The 12,302-nt window shown below is 49.0% G+C and overlaps 1 protein-coding gene across 1 annotated transcript in view; it reads left to right on the top strand.

Moving 5' to 3' along the window:
- Positions 1–2,223: 2,223 nt before the first annotated feature.
- Positions 2,224–12,302, top strand: part of LOC147737434 (uncharacterized) — a 908,239-nt gene continuing 898,160 nt past the window's right edge. The window contains exon 1 of the transcript XR_015297373.1: positions 2,224–2,313. The gene's annotated coding sequence lies outside the window, so the exon portion shown is untranslated. The remainder of the gene's footprint in view (positions 2,314–12,302) is intronic.

Here is a 12,302-nt window from a genome sequence, read left to right as displayed (position 1 = left end):
GAATGCACTGCCTAGTTTGTAGTGTTTTTTTATCTCTCTTGGTTGTTAAATTTCGTTGGTGCACTAGAAGGTAGCGCCGAGGATCCAACGGCGTTCAATGTATAACTCAAGTAGTGGGTCTAAAGATACTCTAGAACCATCCCTTCTTAGGCACTCAGATATTTGTCTCCATAACATGAAGAAGACTTCCACTCTGAAGTTCAATTGAATTCATTGATCATATTTATTTTGTAATCATTTGATATACTTTCAATCAATTTCTTTTATCATTTACAAGTTCGCTGGTATTTTTATAGTCTCAAAACATTGCCATTTTGGTATATATCCAATGCATTTCGGGCATGCAGTAATATGCCCTTCATCAGGGAGCAACGGCACTGTCAAAAATAATAACGTTTTATCAGCAATAAGGTAAACATATATACTGTGCATAAACAAAAAATGTGGTGAACCATGATTTGATAAAAAAGGTTTAGGTGAGGTAAGTGAATAACCTAATGTGCATGCAATGTGCTTAAGTGGTTAACCAAGGTATGGGTGAAAGATATACGTCTTCACTCACATGTCTGGGTTTTCAGTGTTGCGGAAAACCTATAAAGATAAAAAATAAAAGACCAAAGTTCTAGCGTCTAAAAAACATGTCCGCATTCAGTCTTAACTTCGCGCTGATAGAGACACTCGTCTCTCTTACTAACCTTAAATTCGGGGGAAATACCGATTCCACACGGGTCCTCTCGAAGATACGAGCTGGTACGTAGATCAGCCGTGTTTGTGTGTTTTTAAACGAGTGTTCCGGTCATGTGACCGATGATGCGTCACTTGGGTAGAAAAAAGACTACCGCACAAAAGTTTCGCCTAGGTTCGCGTGCAAACTCAATGTGCACGTTATTCTAATGTTCTGGCCAGAACGCAATGATACATATACCTAGGTTAACGATCTATTATGTAAAAAACACGAGCATTACATAAACTGGTTATGTTAAAAAATATGATGGAAAAAACGGGATTCGAACCAACTAGGTTCACGGTGAAAGCTATGAGGACTAATGTTGTCTGCCATTAGTGTCGGCCATGGAAAAATTAAATTATATGTGAATATAAATGTCTAATGAGTATGTGAACAACACACAGTATTCACAGGATGCAGTCAAATACGAGCAATTTATACAACTTTATAGGTAACATGCAAATTCTATTCTTTCATTAAGTCCCATTGGCTTCTGGGTAGACAGTTTTTGAATCCAATAGTTCTCTCTCATCAGTAAGTGTTTGTTATTGTTTCTTCCCTCAATTTTTTGGACTGTTTCCAGGATTATGAATTTAATTTGCGACACATTGTGACTTTCTTCTGTGAAATGTAACGATAGGGCTGACTTTGTGTTCTTTAAGCGTATGTTAGATCTGTGTTCGGTTAACCGCACTTTTCTGAGTGCCTAAGAAGGGATGGTTCTAGAGTATCTTTAGACCCACTACTTGAGTTATACATTGAACGCCGTTGGACCCTCGGCGCTACCTTCTAGTGCACCAACGAAATTTAACAACCAAGAGAGATAAAAAAACACTACAAACTAGGCAGTGCATTCATCCCATTTGAATCAAGTTATGACCCTTCAGCTTTGACACATGACCTATGCCTCATTGTCACTGACCTGGTGTTTAAAACACCATGGTATTTTCCTCTGTTTACTTTCCTATGTACCACGCTGTGGATTTGAAAAACTGCGAATACATGAGTTAAATAAATAAATAAGCTGCGCAGTTTAGTTGCAAAACTGACCGATATGCTCATATATTCATTGAAATACAGATATGTTCATTGAAATACATATAATTCATTGAAATACAGATATATTAATTGAAATACGGACTATCACTTCCAGTTGTCACCTTTCTGTAAATACTCTTCAGTCCTTTACATCAGTGTTTGGAAGATGCTCATCTGAAGAGAAGCTATAAATACTTTTATACAGCAGCAGCCAAGTGTGAGGCCTGCACTTGAACTGTCTGACCCTTAAAAACATTCACGTCTGTGACATCTGAAATCCCAGGTCTTTACAGGTATAAATGCTTGTTTGTGTGGAATGAATTCACCGCTGGAGCCTGGAGGTGGCGGTTCCGTCAGCAGCCACCAGAGGGCGCTCCTCACCTGCGGATGAAACCCACTGAACTGCATATTGGATGAAAGGGAGAAGGGTTTCCTCTTCCGGGTCAGTGGCGGCAGAAACAGCACCAGCAGCAGATGCTGACATCACTTCCGGCCTCTACTGGTGTTCAGCCTGCTGCAGAGGAGGAAGGAGCCCTGTCTGGTGGGCAGTTACCGCCATCTACAGACCCTCACAGACCCCTCCCTCAGACCCCAGATCTGCCCCTCCCCCCAGACCCCAGATCTGTCCCTCCCTCCCAGACCCCAGATCTGCCCCGGCGCCCCCCTCAGACCCCAGATCTGTCCCTGCTCCCCCTTCAGACCCCAGATCTTCCCGCAACCCCCCCCCCCCCGGCATTCCAGAAGGAGGAGAGAGCCTGGACATGTCTGCACGGGTCTCTGCTCAGGTAGGAGATTGTCAGCACCTCATGCTTTGTTTGTAGAAATAGACTGAATAATCCTGGAGGGAATCTCTGCAGCTGGGCTCTTCTATCCGGGGCCCCTGGGGCTGAGCTGGGCTCTTCTATCTGGGGCCCCTGGGGCTGAGCTGGGCTCTTCTATCCGGGGGCCCCTGGGGCTGAGCTGAGCTCTTCTATCCGGGGCCCCTGGGCTGAGCTGGGCTCTTCTATCCGGGGCCCCTGGGCTGAGCTGGGCTCTTCTATCCAGGGCCCCTGGGGCTCAGCTGGGCACTTCTATCCAGGGGCCCCTGGGGAGCTGAGCTGGGCTCTTCTATCCGGGGGCCCCTGGGCTGAGCTCTTTTAAAACCACATCTCCCCTGTGCTTTACTGCACTTTTATAAGTGTGCCTTAGTACTCTAATGAGGTTAGGATCTCTAGGGGAAGCTGATAGGGCAGCTCTGAGTTCTCTGTTAGCCCTGGAGCAAATGTTATCAAACCACCTAGGGTTGGGTATAGGTGTAGCTGCGGGTCTGGAGATTAGTTCTTCAATACCTGCGCATAGTAAGATAAAAGCAGAGACTGCCTCTGGGTTAGGGTTAGCCAGTGTTAGGCAAGTCTCACAGAGCGATGGATAGTTTTATACCATCTTTTGGAACACCTTCGTGCAGTCCAATGCTTTCCATTTAACTCTTAGGTTATAAGTGGAAATGTCTAAATTGCCAGCCCCTGCCTCCTTTCTAGTTTTGGGTCTCGGGGCTGCCCAGAAAGAGGCTAAGATGGGATTGCGATCCCCAAAACTCGATGCCCTAACCTCTGCCAAAACCAGATGATCTTCTAATTGTGCAGATATAAAAACATAGTCTATAGTTGAGGCTCAACCAAAACCTCTATAAGACAGTGTTGAACCTTCCCCAATATTTACAGAAACAATATCCATAACATTTAAAAGGCTGTTATTTGATAGGTGGTTTATTAATTTGTGTCCTCTCTTACATGGATTAACTGAGATATGATGGGTGGGACTCGCAGTATTTCCCCCTACTATCTTCGCATTAAAGTCACCTCCCAAACATATCCCTACCGGTTTATGCTTTCCCAGTAGATTATCCATGTCCGAAATAAAGTTAAAAAGATTAACAAAATTAACGTTAGGTGTGATTAAGAAGTCTACTATAAAAATGAATCAAACAAATAGAAACCCCCATGTATTAATCAGTACTTGAAAGTTAGCGTTTCTAATGGGAATTAATTTCTGTCTGCCACCTGATGCGATACTGACCCATATTGATAAACCACAAGAGGGTCTACCGTGTTTGGGGTGAGGGGGTATAATATTATAGAACTCATATCCTTCTAGGTATAATTCTTTAGTTGCCCACGTCTCCTGGAACATAAGGATATAAAATGTATTTACCATATTAACCCATTCTTCAATAAACGCGGCAATTTAGGCTGCGGGTGTGTGCTTGTCTCGCTGAACTTTATTTTAAAAGCTGATCTAATAGCTGTGTTGCAATTTTAACTTGACTGTACAATTTATTCGGTGTTGTATGCTTAAGGGTGCTAGAGCTCACTTACCTATTCCTAACGCTCTTGGCCCCGTTCCGCCCCGGCATTGTGCCGTTTGTGCGAAGGGTCGTCTAGTTGAGCTCCATTTTCTGCCCCTAAGACCACTTCCGCCCTGCCCCTCCACCTCGCAGGTTAGCGGTCTAGTGGCTGCAGACATTTTTCTATTTTAGGCACGGTAGTTGCACCTTTCCTCAGATAAACGCGGCGATTTAGGCTGCGGGTGTGTGCTTGTCTTGCTAAAACTTTATTTTAAAAGCTGATCTTATAGCTGTATTGCAATTTTAACTTGACTGTACAATTTATTCGGTGTTGTATGCTTAAGGGTACTAGAGCTCACTTACCTAACGCTCTTGGCCCCATTCCACCCCGGCATTGTGCCGTTTGTGCGGAGGGTCGTCTAGTTTTTTTTTTTGTGTAAGACCTTTATTAACACAAAGCAAAGTACACAGCATGAGCCTACAACCCTGGGGCCGGCTCGCCACGTTATTATAATCATCCAACATATAACAAATGCGCTATGAAGAAGAGCGTACAATCTTTAGGTAGAGCCACCCTACACACCTTCCGTAGGACTCTGACCTGACAGATGATGTGAGTCTTACATTTTATCATTTTATAGAGAGAAAAATGCAACATACCCCAACTTAAGACCTTACAGTGCTATCACTCACAACCTAGACATCAAATTCGACAATAGTTCCGGTTCCCCACAAGGGTCAGCCGCCATCAGCTATGTATTCGTGCACCAAACATTACACATGTCAGAATGAGACAGAAGATGAGCTAGTCTTCCTCACTGTCCTGCAGTAAGTTAAGGTGGTCTGTTAAGAAACACCATATGTCCTTTGGCCTGGATTTCGCTGGCAGTTGCTCCTCATAGGTTTGCAGTTTGTCCCGGCAGGTGGACATATCATGAAGCAACGTTTTCTTCGTCGGCACCTTACGGCTGTGCCAACGTTGCGCCACCTGCCTTTTCGCTAACAGTAAAGTGCACAGAACTTGCGTTTTAACGCCCTGAATTGGGGCACTATACCCAGTAAACAGATCTTAGGCGTGCACCGCACCTCTTCCTCCAACATGACAGCTAGTGTGGCAGTGACCTCCCCCCAATACCCCGCCACCTTCGCGCAATCCCAGGCCAGATGTACAAAGTCTGCACCCTCCCTGTTACACCTCTTGCACCTGTCTTCCTCCTGTAAGCCAAACTTAAGCAGTTTTGTTGGCGTGTAGTAGGTTTGGTGAATAAATTTAAAATGTATAATTCTCAAGTTGCCGTTTGGCGTCAGTATCTGTGTTAACGCGCAGGTGCTATGCCATTCCTCATCCGTTAACGGAGTGTCTAGTAGTGCATCCCACCGCCCCTTAGCCTTAAGTGTGTGTCCCGATATTTCGGATTGTGCAGCTGTATATAGTCTGGACACCAGATGGGAGAGGTCACTAGTAGTAATCAGTAGTTGCAGAGGTGCAAGGCATTCCGGTTCTGTGGGGAATGTCGGGTAATGTTCCCTCAACGCTCTGGTCAACCTATAGTACGTGAAGCGAAACATGGGAGTCTGGTTTTGGATATAAGTCAATTGGTCGAGGCCTATGAACGTGCCTGCTTTAAACACATCACCCAGCTTGTCAATACCAGCTCTACTCAGCAAGGACATTCCAACCTTTTCACTAGTGACGGACAACGCCTGATGATGTTGTAGTGGCATGTCCGGTGCATACAGCGGGGTTTTGTGAGCCAACTGTCCAAGTCTGTGCCATGCTTTGACCATGGTGTCTACAGTGTTTATGTCCTTTGCATGTAGTGGTGGCCTTGTGTGCGATATGATCGCAGATAGGGGGACAGGATGAGCATCACCCTCTTCTATGGCCGCGTGTGTGAGATAGGGGACCTTATGGTACCAATATGCCGCATATTGCGCCTGGGCACAGAGGTAGTAGAGGAGAAAATCAGGCACACTGAAGCCGCCCTGCGCAAATGGGAGTGTTAGTGTCTGCAAATCAATACGAGCTTGTTTGCCTGCCCATATCAAAGTCCGCACCAGGGATTTAATGCGGCGGAAGACTTCTCGTGTCGGCGTGATCGGTATGTTATTAAACAGGTATAACAATTTGGGTAACACGTTCATTTTAACGATTGCGATTCTATCAGCTAGTGATAGAGGCAAATGGATCCATCGTTGGACTTTATCTTCAAGCTTAGAGAGTACCACCCCATAGTTTGCTCGCAGGACCTCCTCTGGATCCCTGTGAAACATGACCCCTAGGTAGCGAATCGGGTCCTGCTGCCACTCCAATGGGAAATCGACTTCAGAGGGCGATGTAGTGTCAGTTAGAGGTATTATGGAGGATTTGGACCAATTAATCGCCAATCCCGAGTGTCCGCCAAATCGGATGTATTCTCTGAGCAGCGGGTTTAGATGGGTTTCAGGGTCACGGATGTATAGTAACATATCGTCCGCGTAGAGCGATATGTGAAGCGGCCTGGCTATGAATTGCAGTGCCGATTCTTTGTAGTCCTGTTGCACTATGCATGCTAGGGGCTCCAGCGCCAGCGCAAATAACAGGGGTGATAGTGGGCAGCCCTGTCGCGTGCCACGCTCAATGCCAAACGGAGCCGAGACATAGCCATTGATCCGGACCCTGGCGCATGGTTTTGTATAGAGCAATGAGATCCATTGAACAAACCGTTTAGGGAACCCCATTCTGTTTAGGACGGTAAGCATATAACGCCATTCAATGGAATCGAATGCTTTTGCGGCGTCAAGCATGACAGCCACCGCTTTAACCGAGGGTCGCAGGTAATGCGAGAGTGCAAACAGGGATCTGGTGTTATGCGAGGTGGATCTGGTGGGTACAAACCCCGACTGATCCGGAAGGACCAGGCGGGTCATCAAAGGGGACAGCCGAACCGCTATAAGTTTCGCGAGGATTTTCGAGTCCACGTTAATCAAGGACAAGGGTCTGTAGGAATCGCATTCCTCCGGATCCTTGGACGGCTTTAGGAGAGCAATGACCAGTGCTTCTCGCAGAGTGGGGGGAAGTAATGATTTCTCAAAGGAGGTGCCATACATGTCCACTAAATAGGGAGCGATAATGTCCGTAAACTGTTTATAAAATTCAGAGGTGTACCCGTCAGGGCCCGGTGCCTTGCCATTTGGTAGTGAATTGATCACCTCAGTTACCTCCTCCACCGTGATGGGCCTAGCCAAGTACTCCCTGTGTGCATCCGATAGCCAGCCAATCGCCACATCATGTAAATAGTCATATGTTTCTTCTGCTGGCGCTGTGGGTTGCGATTAATATAGCGAGCTAAAGGAGTCCACAAAGCATTTCAGGATATCTGCGGAGTGTGTTTGTAACATACCCTCCTTAGATTTGACTCTGAGTATCACCGATTGTCCCCGCCCCTCACAAATTTTCCGTGCCAGCATACCCCCTGGCCTACCCCCCTCCCCAAAGGTTCTAGCTACACGTTTACGGTCTAAGTACTTTATTTCGGACTCCAGAAAGTCAGCGTGCTCAGTATGCAAGTCGCGTAACCCAGGTAGTAGTGAAACATCCTGTGTCGTCTCATATTGCAATTCTAAGTCCCTCATTTGCTGCTCGCAGCGGCGAATCTGGCTCCTGATGTCCTTGAGTACCCCTATGGTGGTGCCAATGCAGACACCTCTAATCGTGGCTTTGATTGCCTCCCAGAGAAGGCACGGGTCTTCCGTCGTCTGTGCATTAATGTCAAAGTAGTCCTTTATTGCTTTTTTTAAGGTGTCAACATAGACTGCGTCTGAGAGGGCCTGGGAATTAAACCGCCACTGGAATGGGGGGGGGGTGTGTAACGTGGAAGTTCTATTTGCAACAGGACAGGGTTGTGGTCTGATAATGTGCGGGGTAGTACCTGTAATTCACGAACCCACCGAGCCATGTCCCTAGAACCCAGCCAGTAATCCAACCTGGACCAGCTATTGTGAGACGCTGTTATGTGTGTGGCGCCTGGTGCGTCAGTGTGTTGCAGCCTCCAAAGATCAGCTAAGGCCAGGTCTTCCATCATGTGACCCACCATCAGCCGCGATTGCTTGTGCTGCTCTAGCGAATGTGAGGAGCGGTCCAGCCCGTCCTGCAATGTCACATTCCAGTCCCCCCGCATAATATGTGTGTGCTAGTATGTTTTTGCAAGTGACCCCAGACTTCCCGAAAGAATTCCAGAGCGTCAGTGTTCGGTCCATATACGTTAAGGAGTGTCACGCGCTGGCCCCTCAATGTACCTGTCACCAGCACGTACCTGCCAGAGGGATCATGCGTAACGTGCTGTGCCTCAAAGTTGACCCCTTTCTTAATCAAAATAAGCACCCCACGGGAGTAGGAAGAATAGGAGGCCCTGTATGTGGACTCCGCCCATCTCGACCCCAAGTGTGCGTGTGTGTTTGGTGCGAGGTGTGATTCCTGTATGAACGCTATATCAATGTTCCATCTGGTAAGACTAGCAAAAACCTGTCTGATTTTCTGAGGCCTAGAGAACCCCCGTATGTTCCAAGTAAGAACGTTTAAGCACAATCTGCCCTCATTCCTAGAACCCATTAACATCAGATAATGCAAAACATTTCATCCCTGCACATTCCAATGCTGCATGTGGTGCCCGCCCATTCTCAGTATAGAGAACAAACGTACCAATGGCTGTCCATCTCAGCGGAGAACCTATGAAGTTTTACATATGCAATGCTGTCGGTCTTCGTAAACAGTCAAACATCCCCCCACCCCTTACCCCACCCACTCCAGCAACCCCAACCTGCCGAAGCCATAGCCCCTCAGAGCACAAATCCCACAAACACATAACCAACAACTCAGTGCCCATACTGAGAACTCGTGGTGGGTATTACCCTCATGGAGGACCGCCAGGAGCACAACCCTTCACCCGGTGGACAGGTGCAGGCGATACTATAAAAACTGTACATATTCGTAATACATGTGTCCATTGACCCGCTGTCCCCTCCACTCTCCAATGACTCAGCAACATTACTCAAGTAGTAGCGTTGTTATAGGGGCAGCACAGCGACACCCTGACTCCATCCGACGGCAGTGGCAGTTTCAATCCCCACACCGCCCAGTGTACATATCGCCCCCATATATCAAGTGCGTGGCTGCAAGTAGACAGTACAATGGAGGTGTGCAGGAGCGGGCGCATATCTGCAAGGTTCCATACTGCAAGGTCGTGTGCAACGTAGCGTTGAAGGCACTCCCGCCCCCATCGACCCAGTGCTCTCAACAGGATGGTTTACAAGCCTACTCATGGGGAAGGACCTGGACAGTTGCCTTGCGCACCAGAAAATGCATCATTTTGACTTGGTTATATGAACCAATACACCGCGGGGAGGGCATGTAAGCATGGGTCAGCCATAGGCAACGGTTAAAGTCAAAAGTCAGAAGGGAACCTCAGCCCTCGTTGCCCCAATGGATAACAGCCCCTCTGATATACAGTGAGTTCATAATCTACACTCAGGAGTCTGGTATCAGGCGGAACTGCCCAGTGCAGCTTATAGCGGCCATGTAGCAATCCTTGTTAGCCAACAGAACAACAAAACTCACCGCTGTCCGATGAGGGATATCGCCGGTGGCTTCAGTCCGAGTCTCTGTGTTGATCATTTTGCGATTCTGATCTCGACTCACGCTGTACCTTCTTAATAAAGTCCTGGGCCGCTTTGGGTGTTGCCAGCACGATTGCCTTCTCCTTCCATACCACTCGAAGTCGGGCTGGATATAACATCGAGTAGACAATGTTCAGATCACGCAGCTTAGCCTTCACTGAGGTGTATTCCTTACGTGCCTGTTGAACCGCTACCGTGTGATCCGGGTAGAACTCCAGGGAGCTGCCTTGATGGTTGATTTTGCCTTTTTCCCGTGCGAGCCGGAGGATTGTGACTCTGTCCCGGTAATTGAGTATCCTCGCCACAATTGGCCTAGGCGTGGCACCGGGCGGTGATCTGGGGGCTAACGATCTATGGGCCCGCTCCACTAGGAAAATTGGCGATAAGGCCTCCGCTCCAAAGAGATCTTTACACAGATTTTCGACGTATTGCTCCATCCGCCCAGTGTTGGTCGACTCCGGCAGGCCAGTGATTCTCACGTTATTGCGCCTCGAACGCGCTTCCAAATCCTCCTCCTTCGCTTTAATCACCTCCAGGATTCGTTCCATTCCCGCGCACTTGGTGGTGGAGGTTCGCGCTTCATCTTCAACGGCCGATATTCTCGTCTCCGCTTCATCCAAACGTTCACCATGCTTCTCCTGCCGAGCGGCCATGCTATCCATCCTGCACGTCAGGTTGTCCAGCTTACCGTTTATGTCCTGCAGATTCGATTGTATTGCCAAAAGGATCTTCTCCATGTTGCTGTTTGGCATTGGTTCGGTAGAGTCGACAGACTCCACCACCTCGTCTGCAGGTTTTGTCGCCTTTCTGTTGTCAAATGATATCTTTGGTTGTTGTTTATCAGGTTTCCCCATTATGGCGGTCGGAGAAGTCGATTTTCTGAATGCGGGCCCAGACGCCCTCGTGACTCTGACCGCCGTCGCCGTGATGCACCGGCAAGGGTAGCGATTAGCTGCACGTGGTATCAATCCTGCGACTGGGAAAATGGCCTTCAGGTGCCCCTCTCCAGGTCGTGTGGGCTAGGGGGGGGACGTGGTCGGGCGACTCCAAAAGCAACGCGATCTAATGCGGCCAGGGAGCGCCTGTACCTCCGGTCGGGTCCCCACCGCAGTCAGCAGGATGTGGGAACACGGCCCACCTTGTGAGACCCTCTGTAGCAGAAGTTGCTCGTGAGTCCGGCAAGCCTCCCGCCGATTCGTTAGGGCAGGCGGCGACGGCACGCCGGTAGAGAGCAGTCGGTAAGCGCTTACATCCAGCAGCGAACCATCCAGTGGTGATCCCTGTTGATCCGCCAGGCGGCGAGCCCAACCTGGCCGAGTCTGTATTCACTGGCACGAAGGCGATGATAGCTCCACTCCGGCACTACGCGCCGCCATTTTGTCAGGCGTGTGGTTCAGGGAGACGGCAGAATCAACTGGTCGTACACGGGGGTGAAGGCAAATCACAATGTTCACTTGGGCCCGGGAAGCAGTTCCTCACCCCCGGATTGCGGATGCTGGTTTAGTATGCCGATCCCACGCCGAGGCCGCCGCGCAAGTCGGAGGTCCGCAAGCCGATGTCGGCCATGTTGTCAGGCGGGTCGCTGCGCACTACAATGTACACGGCAAAAGTAAAAAAAACAGGAGTGGTGGTCGAGTTTCTCCACGTCGATCGATGCACCACATCTTCCCCCACACGTGGATGGTCTCGGAGAGTGGGTTAGCGGGGTTGGAGCGGCAATAGATCACATTGTTGGTGATCGCCCGGCGGAGCTGCAGTTCAGGCAGCCATTCCGCTGTGCACCCCCTAGCGTCTCCTTGAGGGTCGTCTAGTTGAGCGCCATTTTCTGCTCCTAACACCACTTCCGCCCTGCCCCTCCACCTCGCAGGTTAGCGGTCTAGTGGCTGCAGACATTTTTCTATTTTAGGCACGGTAGTTGCACATTTCCTCAGATAAACGCAGCGATTTAGGCTGCGGGTGTGTGCTTGTCTCGCTGAACTTTAATTTAAAAGCTGATCTAATAGCTGTGTTGCAATTTTAACTTGACTGTACAATTTATTCGGTGTTGTATGCTTAAGGGTACTAGAGCTCACTTACCTGTTCCTAACGCTCTTGGCCCCGTTCTGCCCCGGCATTGTGCCGTTTGTGCGGCGGGTCGTCTAGTTGAGCGCCATTTTCTGCTCCTAACACCACTTCCGCCCTGCCCCTCCACCTCGCAGGTTAGCGGTCTAGTGGCTTACTTCCTGGGTAGTATAAATGGTGGCATGGCGGACGCGCAGCGGGAGCGCCGACTTCGCGCCGAAGTTGCGCCTAAGTTAAGCCCGTCTGCGCCCGTCCGCGGCCGACCGGGCCCTGGGGCCAGTCACAATGCCCAACTCATCACCTATTCCTCCGCTGACCTTTTAATGTTTTGCCGCACGGTACCCTTACAGGCCCGCGCCGCAAGGGCTGCTCTGGATTGTGGCATTCTTGTTTCCCTGGATACTCCTATTTTGGAGACTCCTTCTCCCTGCTCTAAGCCGATATCTTCTCGCCTCAAATCGTCAACTCTGGGGGCCACTCCATTGACCGTGATATATC

This window comes from Lissotriton vulgaris, chromosome 1_1 (genome assembly GCF_964263255.1).
Source record: "Lissotriton vulgaris chromosome 1_1, aLisVul1.2, whole genome shotgun sequence".
NCBI lineage: Eukaryota > Metazoa > Chordata > Amphibia > Caudata > Salamandridae > Lissotriton > Lissotriton vulgaris.
This window is presented reverse-complemented; position numbering and strand designations above follow the sequence as displayed.